This window comes from Nuphar pumila, chromosome 3 (genome assembly GCF_984573655.1).
Source record: "Nuphar pumila chromosome 3, dmNupPumi1.hap1.1, whole genome shotgun sequence".
NCBI lineage: Eukaryota > Viridiplantae > Streptophyta > Magnoliopsida > Nymphaeales > Nymphaeaceae > Nuphar > Nuphar pumila.
The window spans coordinates 35242691-35255116 of record NC_143251.1 but is presented as its reverse complement, the minus strand read 5'-3'; the positions used below and the strand labels follow the sequence as shown (position 1 = coordinate 35255116).

Genomic DNA, 12426 nt, shown 5'->3' with positions numbered 1-12426 from the left:
CTTTAACAACTAACCGAGCTTTATTTCTATCTAGGGTCTCATCACTCTTAGTTTTAACTTTATATACCCATCTACAACCTATAGTTTTTTTACCTTTAGGCAAATAAGAGACTTCCCAAGTCATGTAAGAGAAGAGGAATTTCCCTATGGATAATATTGACCCGACTTTGTTCAAATTCGGGTCTAAGTCCTCTAAAAAAATTAAAATAATTGTTCCTCATGCTTGTATTTCTTTCATTCTTGAGCATCATTTTGAGTCTCCCATCTAGGCTCAAGTTTAGTCAATTGATCCTAAAGCCTCTTGAGGGTGCTATAGTATTCTCTAACGGGCTTATCACCTTGTTTGCAATTATGTACCTTGTCTTTGAGATCCCATTTGTGTGCCACATCTTTTCGGGTATATGTTTGTTTAACGTATTTCCAAGCCTCATTGGCTCTTTCAAATTAAGAATATCGGAGCAAAGCTCCTCATGCATACTACCCATAAAGAGGGAAAAAACCTTGGCATGACCTACTTCCCACTCTTTATAAGCTTTTTTATAATCAATCATAGCCTTTTCTTTTTCATTCCCCTTAAGGCTTTCTTCCTTTGATCCACTATCGGTTTTATTAACCAATTTTGTAATAATTGGTTGTGGTTCCAATGTGGATCCATGAACAAAATGCCATGAGTCTTTACCTATGAGGATTGTTTTTACCGCCGAGGCCCACATGTAGTTTTTCTTATCAAATTTGATGGGAACCACCGTTACAATTTCTTTGTTGGCCATAGTGGAGGAAAAATGGAGATAAGAATGCGAAGAAAGAAGATGAGAAGAAAGCAAGGAAAAAGTATTGAAGAAGTTTGATGGCATGCTTCCCGAGTTAACAAACCAACGAACCAATGCTCCACCAATCCCACGAATCTCCTCTTCACGCTTTTGCCCAAGAGCACCAAAGGCTATGATACCATGTAATGAAACAACAAGTGTACAAATACGATGCCACAAAGTGGCTACAAAGGTGCACACTCACATGTACAAAAGCCTCTAATGGGCTAAATACAAAGGGTCACTAAGGGCCAAATACACAATTTCTCAAAAGAGAGCAAGAGCACATAAAAATAATAAAGATCTTTATTCAAATATGCTTGGCAACAAGCATGAATAATACAAGAGAGGGAGTGTATTTATATAAGCACTCCCATGCATAAAGGGGCTGGCCCAACTAGTTGTTGGGCCAGGATGGTCCAATAGAGTTACCTCAAAACCAAAAAGAAAAAAAAAACTGAAACAGAGGAACTTATTAGTCCCTAGTGGACTGACACCTATTACAACATGAAATGGCTGAAATACCCTTGATGGGTATTTCAGTTTACATACACAGTGAACTATATATATATGATGCAGTCCGCGTCGGAGGAGAATGAAAACAGAAGCCCACTGTGAATCAGTGTGGCCCAAACTCTTTATTATTCTCAATAAGTTCCAATAATCAATGGGGCAAACAACCAATAGTAAAGGAAATGAAAAAAAAGACAGAATGAAAATAATAGGGAATAAGCAAAGAACAGAAAGAAGAGACGGCTGAAGCTTTTCAAAATTCTTTGTGTAATAACCTCAATTTTTATAATTTTTATTTGAAAATAACAAGTATTTTTCTAATTTTGGGGCCTCGGATCCGTTATCGGATCCATAAAAGGATCCATAAATAACCCACAAAAGGGCGTCAAATTATACTTATAATAGTAATTTTTAATTAAACAAATAATTAATAGCATTTATAAGAAGAAAAATAAATTAATTTTAGTATATAGGGGTCGGATCCATAGTTGGATCCACCCGGATCCAACTGAGGATCCACTGTGCAGGGGCGAACCAGAACCATTTTTGAAATGGATCTGGTATCGCGGGTCAAGGACCCGGACCCGATGTCACTTCTTAAGGGGGGGCGTGAAACAGAAGCCCGATAAACCCTAACAGAAAAAAAAAAAGGAAAGGGGGGGGGGGAAGGGGGGGTTACGCTGGGCGTAACCGACCTTCCCCCCATCTCGGCGTGAAGGGGGGGCCTGGGGCCGATAAAGGAGGGGAGTGGAGAGGGGCTCTCGCCCTCTTCACTCAGCCTCGTCTCTCCCCCATCTCTCCCCGTCTCTCTCTCCCTGTCTGCGTGCGCGCACCAGAGGAAGAAGGGGTCGCCGAAAAAAGCTGCGGCAACCCACAGCCACCGTAGCTCCAGCGAGCACTCTTCTCCACGACAGTGAAGAAGAGTGACACCCGCAGCCCCGTACTCTCATCCGCAGCCTCAAATCGCCGGGAAATCATCAAAGAGGTACGGTACTTCTAGCGATCTTGGGTGAAGGATCGAACCTGAGTTCGATTTCGGGTAGTGATTTGAGGGGAGGGTCTAGTAATGCCGGAGTTATTCTGAGGATTTGGGGTTCGGTCAACCCTATTTCGGAACCCTAGTTGATTTGTTGGGGGTTTAATATTTTCGGTTAAGGGTTTGATGTATGTTAAAGGGGTTAAGACCTCGGTTAATGTATTTGTCTTTGGATTTTTTTTTTACTAAGAGAGCTTATGGATTTCTGATGGGGACAAATACCCTGAAATCGTGAAACAGGGGCTTTCCCTGTTTTGGTCACCCTGAGCGATTGGATGGGGAATGAAGGTTTATCTTTTTGTTTTGTTTGACCATCCTTATGATAATCGATCTGCCTTGTTGATTTTCTGTCCTTTTATGCATGATATTAGTGAGATTGGTGTATTTAAGTTAAAGTCTTGTGCTGTGAAATATAACTTTTGTAATCTATTTTCTGTGAGATGAAGAATAATAGATGAAATTACAGGTTTCTGGAAATAATTGTACTAGCCCAGTACATTGACTACGTTAGGCTGTTTCCCTTATAGAAAGATTTATTTTTCTTACTTATGTGATGCTGCTGAAGTTCAGTAGAAATGTTCACTGTCATTTTTATATAAAGATTTAAAGACAGTTAGTTTAGAATCTACATGTTATGGTAAATTGAAACTTTAGGGTATTTAGTAGACTCTTGATTTGGAATTGAGGCATGATACATGTAAATTCTGTTTGTGGATATCGTTCTTGGTGGTATCAATATAAATTTACTTAAGATTTGTTTTGGCAGTTGGCATACATGTTAAAAGCTACAGTACTTCAGCATAGTTTTTAGCAGCAGTGAATATAGATTAAGCTTAATTATAAACTGAGAAATTGTGCTGTTAAAAACATTGAATGTATTCAGTACTCAAGAATCCAAGAAGTTTCTTTCAGTTGAGTACAAGACCAAACTTATTCTATGACTGAGCTATGATTTTTAAAGAAAAAAACTGTGGTGTGCACCTTGTGAACCGGGCCATAGCAGGCCCAGCTGATCCAGTCAGCTGGGAGCTGGCCTGTAACTTGATTGATTCAAAAAAAAAAAAAAAAAAAAGAAGGGGAATCCTGGCCATGCCCCAGGCGGGTGCAAGACAATATGAACGACCCTAGTTCCTTGTTGCTTGGTGTATGATTTACATTTTGTTTTCATTTTAGGGCACCAAGGGGGCTTTAATATGTAGATACCGACTATAGGTTTAATATGAAAAGCATGGAATCTGCACATTTGAACTTGTACTCCTTATTTATGCAATTTCTCAATGGTTTGTAAACTCTTAATACACAGGAATGACCACCTGTAACTTAATCAGGTGTAGTGTTAGGTTCAAAATTTAGTGATTTTAGGAGTATAGTTGCTAAAATGAATATCAGTTAGTGTTACTGGACTACACTAGTATGTGCTGAACAATTTATGTCAATTGAATACTTTAGTGTATGCTGAACAGTTACTGGAAATCGTGTACTCGGTGAAATTCTGACCTTCCTACCCTATCATACTAGCGTACCCTGTTAACCTTTGATTTGACATAGTTTAGCTGTATTGCAACAATATGACTTGCCTTTGCCATATTGATTTTTATTGCACCATCATAAATTGCTTCCACAGCTCTAACTTTCTTGAAACAGTAGGAAGTGACTTCACTTGATTAAAATGACATTGACTATTGGATTTTTGTATTAGGTTACACCAGATCGTTTACTTTTCCCTACTTATGAATATTTGATATAGCTTCCCTTGAATGTCTTGTACTATTAATATGATTGCAAAGTTTGTTTGGTGGAGGTGCATACATGAGGTGAATGCGTGCAGCCCTGACATATAAATTTCTAAATCCGGTTTATATGCTTGTGTGTGGGTAATAACTCATGCTATGAATGAAAGGTTTTATGTATCTACATTATGGGACATGTTTAATTATCATGCATGAATGATTTGGTTTAAGGTGCATGTGCATATATGGGATCGAAGTCTATTGGCATGCATAAATATCCTCATGAAACTATGGATGAATGCATGTGTGTTAAGTGATTACATGAAAGCACTTACACATGAATGGTTACACATGCTTACGACTGCGAAAGCTCATGTACATTGTTAAAATGGTATGAATAAATGTTCATTTGGAATTATGTTGGTGTAATTGCATACATTGCAAGTTATGGTTTTTGCATACAATGCATCGATGGCCAAATTGGACCATCATCGGCCTGGAGAGCCATGGGTCGGGTTTTCTTTTATATATGTTTTTAACTGCATCACGGAAACCACATAAGATGGTTTGGCACTTTACTACACTGTTCTAGTGGTTTATACGGGCTGGAGTCCCGAATGGGTCCCTGCAAGGAAGGATGCGGGGTTTTCACTTTACTTTTGCATATGTGTGGCAAACTTAAAGAAAGAACTTTAAATAAACATAATGAATAAGAACAGTGTAATATACATTCTGGGATGTCTCATCTGGAGTATGAGAATCTTAGTTATCCGGTCTTGGGGAGACTGTGAGGATACAAAAACTCCGTGTGCGTTGTTGCCCCTAAACCCGATATTGAGGTTCTTCTCCTGGCCACGGTTTTAGGGAGAATCCGCCACTTTACCCGGGAGTGGTGTGTTAGTCACAGCTGTGAGTTTATGGTACCAAGGAAGTGGCACTTGTGGGCGTGGGGTGTCCCTTGTGTCCCCGACATTAGATGTGGAGGTCTAATGTTCCGATGGATGGTGTTGTTTCCTGATATCGATCGAGGGCTAAGTTGGAACCCAGTAATAAAATACAAATTGTGTGTTAAGCTACCTTGGGAACCTACTTGACCTCGAGGTTTGTACCCGTTTGGTGTATCCGCGGGCCACGGAAATTAAAAAGAGGAACTTAAAGATGTGTGCATCTAATAGGGCATGCATATGGAAAGATGGAACTTAAATGAAAGATAACAGAAGAAATCATGCATTGCACATAATCATGCATTTTTCTGTTATGCATTAGATCATGCATGTTTGAATCATTCTTGATATCATGACATCATTTGGTGGTAGCATACGCTTTACTTCGTGAAATCATGCTGAAAGGTTGGTTATTTAGTTGTTGATATATGACACTGTTTACTGTTATTGATTGGTGAGTAAATGAAATCATTGGTAGTTATGAAAATTTAGATGTTGAAAATTTTATATCTGCACTCACTCAAATCACTGCATGAAATCTTATCCATGTTCTTTCTCTCATCTGGTTTCTTTAGAAGTAGTTGTGCTCAGAATTTCGGTTCTGACACCCTACTTTGTTGGTTTTTCACAGGAAATGGTGAACAATGAAGTTGGACATGCATCTGGGGATGGATGAGTTATACTTGGACTTGTCAGCTTCAGTAGAGGATATTGTGGCTCTTTCTTTTGTCTTTCAGTTCTTTTAAATTCTGCAATTGTTACTTTACTTTCAGTTGAAGAAAACTTTGTCTTTGAAATTTTATTACTCATTAATAAAAGAGTTTTAGTTGGTTGATATGGATGATAATTGCAACTTCGTTTGTGGTGTGTGGTTATCCAACTGAAATTGGAACTGTAGGGACCCCAGGTCTCTGGGAAGCTTTTCGCAACTCTTAGAAAAAAAAAATTTCTGCATTTTTCAAAGGTAGGAGTTGGGGTCGTTACACTCTGCCCACGCAACCCTAGGCGTGAGTCTTTTAAAGGCTATTTACTGGACCCGGGTCGCGGGTCCAGACTTGGATCCTAACCGCTATCCGGGTCAACTTCCATCTGATGCTGGTTCTGGGACGTGCGAACTCCACCACGCCTGGAGTAGGTGCGTAGGGGTACCTCCCTGCGTCGTGGCTCCGTCCCTGCAAGTGGGTCATACACGCGAAGCCGCTCATCTGTCCTTTGTGGCGGATCGGGTGGCACGATGAGCCCAATCGGGTCTTGCCCTGCATCATTCTCCCCTGGTTGGGAAGAAGTCGGCTCTGACGACTTGTTGTTGCCACAATAAGCATATAGATCAGCCACGTTGAAAATAGGGGAAATATGCCAATCATCAGGCAGCTCAAGGAGGTAGGCATTTGAACCCAATTGCTGAAGGATCCTAAAAGGGCCATACTTCTTAGGACTTAATTTGCTATAGGTACCTACAGGAAAACGCTCTGGACGCAGATACACCCAGACGAGTTGACCGATCTGGAAGTGGACATCACGGCGACCCTGATCTACGAAAGCTTTGTAGGCCTCGTAGCTTTCAACAAGTTTGGCACAGACTTGTCTGTGAATGTCACACATATATTCGACGACATCAAAGGCATCCGAAGCTGGAGCTGAGAGATCTGACACAGGGGCTAGGTCAACGACATGGGTGGGTGACCGACCATACACTACTTGGAACAGAGATTTACCAGTAGAACGATTAATGAAGTTGTTATATGCGAACTCAGCTTGGGGCAATACGAGGTCCCAAGTTTTGACATTTTCCCCCACTAGGCTCCGTAACAAATTTCCTAAGGTGTGGTTCACAACTTCGGTTTGGCCATCGGTTTGGGGGTGATACGCACTACTGAACTGAAGCTTTGTCTTCAACAGGGCCCATAACGATTTCCAAAAGTGACTCATAAAACGCGTGTCACGATCAGAAGTGGTTGTGTGGGGTAGACCATGGAAACGGGCAACGTCCTTGAAATAATATGAGGCGACTAAAGAGGCATCGGTGGTTCGCTTACACGGGACAAAGATAGCCATTTTGGAGAACTGGTCAACAACTACTAAAATTGAATCAAAACGACGTGGTGTTCGGGGGAGGCCCACGATAAAATCCATGGATACGTGCTCCCACGGCCTTTCAGGAATGGGTAACGGAGTATACAAACCACTATTCTGACGATGACCCTTGGACACTTGACACACATGACACCCTTAGATGAACTTGACAACATCTTTGTGCATTTTGGGCCAAAAGTATCGTTCATCTAAGAGAGCGAACGTCTTATCATGCTCGAAATGCCCTGCTAACCCTCATCATGTAATTCAGAAATCAACTGAAGCCTAAGGGAGAAATCGGGCACACATAATTTGTTCCCACGGAAGAGGTAACCATTATGAATACAAAAACGGGGGTCGAGGGTGCGATCTGAAGAGATGCACCCTTCCCAGACTTGGTGAAAATCAGGGTCCGTGGGGTATACTTCCTTGCATTGTTCGAAGCCAATGACCTGCACTGACATAGTCATCAGAAGGTTGTTCTTCCTACTAAGAGCGTCAACCACCTTGTTCAGGGTACCAGATTGATGGCGAAGCGAAAAGGTGTACTCTTGCAAGAAGCTGACCCACTTGGCATGACGAGCACTCAACTTTTTTTGACTATTCAGATACTTCAATGCCTCATGGTCCGTGTACAAGACAAATTCCTTATAAATGAGATAATGTCTCCAATAACGAAGGGCTTGTACCACAGTATAAAACTCAACATCGTAAGTGGAGTATTGACACCTGGCCTGAGTCAGCTTCTCACTAAAGAAGGCAACGGGTCTACGATTCTGACTCAAGACAGCGCCAATCCCCACTTTGGAGGCATCACACTCAACCTCAAAGACTGCACTAAAATCAGGGAGGGCTAAGACAGGAGCACTGGTCATTTTTTCTTTGATGATCGTAAAGGCTTTTCCAGCCGCGGGCGTCCAATGAAAACTAGTACCTTTTAGGCACTCCGTGATGGGGGCCATGAGGGTACTAAAATTTCTCACGAAACGTCGGTAAAAAGTGGCTAACCCGTGGAAGCTACGGATCTCTCCTATAGTCTTTAGGGTAGGCCAATCGACAATCGCGCGAACTTTTGCGGGGTCGGCCTTGACTCCATCAGATGACACAATAAAACCTAAGAACACGACACTGGACGTCATAAACTCACACTTTTTTGCATTGACATACAATTTTTCCTTCCTCAAAATTCCTAAGACTTGACGCATGTGACTCAAATGATCGGACAATGACGAACTATAAATCAAAATATCGTCAAAGTAGACAACAACAAACTTCCCAATACACGGACGCAAGACTTGGGTCATCATGTTCATGAAGGTACTGGGGGCATTAGATAACCCAAACGGCATGACTAACCACTCGTACAATCCATCACGTGTCTTGAATGCCGTTTTCCACTCATCCCCTTCTCGTATATGAATCTGGTGATACCCGCTTTTTAAATCTATTTTAGAGAAAATGAAGGCACCAGATAACATATCAAACATATCGTCCAAACGGGGAATGGGAAAACAGTATTTGACTGTGATGCGATTGATCGCGCGACTATCCACACACATGCGCATGGACCCATCTTTCTTAAGAGTGAGTAAGGCGGGTACTGCACAAAGGCTAACACTCTCGCGAATGAAACCCTTTTGCAGTAATTCCTGAACCTGTCTTAATAACTCGGTGTGCTCGGAGGGGTTCATGCGATATGCGGGAAGGTTGGGTAGACTCGACCCTGGCACAAAGTCAATGGCATGCTGGACTACCATTGTCGAAGGTAATCCATCAGGTAGGTCATCCGACATAATGTCGCAGAACTCCTCTAGAAGATGGGCAACATCCGCGGGAATGGACACTGACGAACTCATCACGGGCTTTGCCACCAGGGCATAACAATAGCCATCTTCCTGACAATGGTTCAAGAAAAGCCGGTACGAGAGGCCCGCTAGTCAGGGGACACGCTCAGGTTTGTCCACGGTGGGAAAGCCGGTCTCCTTGATAGGTAGAAGGACTATCTTATGACCATTAAAGATAAAAGAGTATTGTTCTTGCGGCCATCGTGAGTTGTCTGGCGATCAAACTGCCAGGGACGTCCCAAAAGAATGTGACACGCGTGCATAGGGGCTACATCACACCACACCTCATCGTGGTAGTGTTCCCTCATGGAAAACCGGACTAGGCATCGTTGAGTGATGGGAACCTCGTTTCCTTTCTTGAACCATGCCATCTTATAGGGTTGGGACAACTTCTCGGTGTTGAGTTTCAAGGTAGAAACCACACTCTTAGACACCATGTTCTCGCATGCTCCGGTGTCAATGATAACATCACAAGCGTGACCCTCACAGTTGCACTGGGTCCTAAAAATGTTATTCCTTAACCATTTCGATGTGACCGATTCTCGGGGTGTGGTCAACACATGACGGATGGACAACAAACTTTCGACGTTATCGTCGAACTCTATAACTTCCCTCTCATCCTCGTCTACAACTAATGACTTGTTGTCACTATCACTCTCACTTGCGGATGCAGACTCTACAAATCCTTCAACAAGATGAGTGTTCTTGCTCACGGTGGGACACTTGGACGCAACATGCCCTAACTCCTGACATCTAAAACAACGAAGGGTCGACTCACTAGGTTTGGCTTTGGATCGACTGTGGAAAGCTGGGCCTGACTGGTCAGGTTTGCTAAAGTCTGCTCTAGGCTTTGAATCACTAGGGGAGCTTGCTCCCCTGGTTGGGAAACCTGACTTAGGTCGACTGGTGGGTTCACTACGGGAAGTCCTATATTCTTGCCTCCTCTTCAGCTTGTCCTCGATGTTCATGGCGTAACTGCTGGCCTGATCTAATGTCTCAACTGTGACACAACTAAAATCATCAAAGATAGCAGGACGGAGACCCGAAATGTACCTCGTGACCTGCTGGCGAGCTGTTTCCTCGATCTGCACACACAGGGAAAGACGATGGAACTCCGTAGTGTACTCTGCTACAGTTCGGGAGCCTTGACGCAGGGTCAGGTATTCCTTGTAGGCTCGCTCGGCGTGATCCGAAGGCATGAATTTTGACTGCATCAATCTTTGCATTTCTTCCCATGACTGTACGCGCTCTAATCCTTGCGTTGTAGCTCCACCCACCATGTTTGTGTTAGGCCTCTCAATCGAGTAGACGCTAGAGAGACACGACGATGTTCAGCGACGGTGTGATAGTCGATGAAGAATTACATGGCATAAGACCAGTCGAAGAACTGCTCCGCGTCGAATCGCCCCGCAAACTCCGGAAGATCCAGTTTCACCCCATAAGTGGAGGAGTGGTCTGATGCTATCTGTTGTCGCAGCTCCACCATTCCTGCAGGATGCTCGTTCCAGAAAATGTCGTCGTCCCATATTGCTTCATTGTCCGTAGTGCGATATTGCTCGCCGGGATGCTGGTGCTCTCGAACTCTATCGATGGGGGGTCGGCGATCAGGGCTCGCCGGTTCCTGCTGACATTGCCTCGGTCTGGTTTGCCCGTGGGCGGGCACCATCTGCGGCCGATATTGTGGTACTGGAATGACAGGAAGTCCAAGGTAGGGTGGAGGGTTCGGGTTCCTGGCGGGTAGAGTTGGTATACTATGGTTGTGGGTTAGGAGTATGGTGTTGGGTCGGATGCTGTATTGGGTTTTGGGTCAGGGTTGGGTAGACAGGTGGGTTTGGGTTTGGGTACGGGGCCTGATGGGTATATAGATGGGTTGACTCGCCCGATGGGATATGGATCGGGCCCATTCCTACACTACTCGTCGGACCCAGATATGGATGGGCTGGATCGAGGTTCGAGTTGTGGGGATAATAGGCTTGGTTTGAACTCGATCCCCGATCCATAAGATTATGGGTCTGGTTTTGACCCGGCTCAAATCCAAACTGGAGCTCCGTCCGAGTCCGATATGGCTTAGGGTCGGCATGGGGTGTATTTTGAGGGTCAAAATTAATGGGTTGGTTCTGGTTCGGGGATGCCCGCGAACCAGAACCAACTAGGTAGGCTGGGTAAGGGGTGTCAAGACCCGAACCCGCTTCTTGAGACCCAATGGTTGGTCCTAGCGAAACAGGCATGTGCCCTGTTGTAACGAACACTGGGCTGGACCCTCTTGGGTCAGGTCCACCCCAATGGGTTTGGCCCGCTCCCGCTCGTAGAGGTGCAATCTCGGAGCCTCCCCAAGCGGGATCGGGAGGGAGAGATGAATCTCTCCTGATTCGGGTAGACGAACCCGGGTCTACGGTAGGGCCCAGCGTGATGCTGGGGCCCTGCCGACCCAGCTCCATCTGCAACGCACCTTGCGTGGTGTCCTGCCATGAGCCAGGGCCTGCAGGTGGGCCCAGCGCAAGGCTGGGGCCCTGCAGGCTCGGGTCGACCTGCGGCGTAGCCACAGGTACACGTGACCACGAGCCCAGACCTGCAGGTGGCCCCAGCGCACTGCTAGGGTCCTGCAGGCTCGGTCCCACCTGCGATCCTAACAAGGGAGCATGCTGTTTGGGGTGAGGGGCCGTTACCAGGGAGTTATTGCTCATCGGGGCTCCCTGGTGCTGCTGCAAGATGCCCAGATCAGGGGCGATGGCTGTCGCCGGCAGGAACGCAGTGACGCGACCCTGCTGGAGTTGCGTCGGCTGCAGGGGTGCGGCAACGCTAGGAATCAAACCTGCGGCTGCGCCATCGACGAGGTCTGCGCCCGGTATTGCGCACGACTTTTTGGGTGATTCGAGTGTTGTTACGCGGTCCTCAAACCCATCCATCCTCTTTGACAGGCCGGCGATATCCCTACTCATTCACAGCATATTCTCTTGGATTTTCGTCAACACGTCCATTACGCGCAGTAAGGGATCTTCGTTGCCAGCCTCCTCACGCTCTTCGCCTCGTGCCGGATCGGTCCCTGCTTCAAGAGTCATCTCGCTGATGAAGGTGGACGCCGGAGCTCTGATACCACTTTGATGCAGTCCGTGTCGGAGGAGGAATGAAAACAGAAGCCCACCGTGAATCAGTGTGGCCCAAATTCTTTATTATTCTCAATAAGTTCCAATAATCAATGGGGCAAACAACCAATAGTAAAGGAAATGAAAAAAAAGACAGAATGAAAATAATAGGGAATAAGCAAAGAACAAAAAGAAGAGATGACTGAAGCTTTTCAAAATTCTCTGCCCACGCAACCCTAGGCGTGAGCCTATTAAAGGCTATTTACTGGACCCGGGTCGCGGGTCCAGACTTGGATCCGAACCGCTATCCGGGTCAACTTCCATCAGCTGCTGATTCTGGGACGTGCGAACTCCACCACGCCTGGAGTAGGTGCGCAGGGGTACATCCCTGCGT

General features: G+C 45.0%; 1 protein-coding gene across 1 annotated transcript in view; it reads left to right on the top strand.

Annotated features, from left to right (window-relative positions):
• LOC149842561 (dnaJ protein ERDJ2-like) overlaps positions 1-12426 on the top strand; it is a 64889-nt gene that overhangs the window by 15591 nt on the left and 36872 nt on the right. The gene's annotated exons all lie outside the window — the stretch shown is intronic.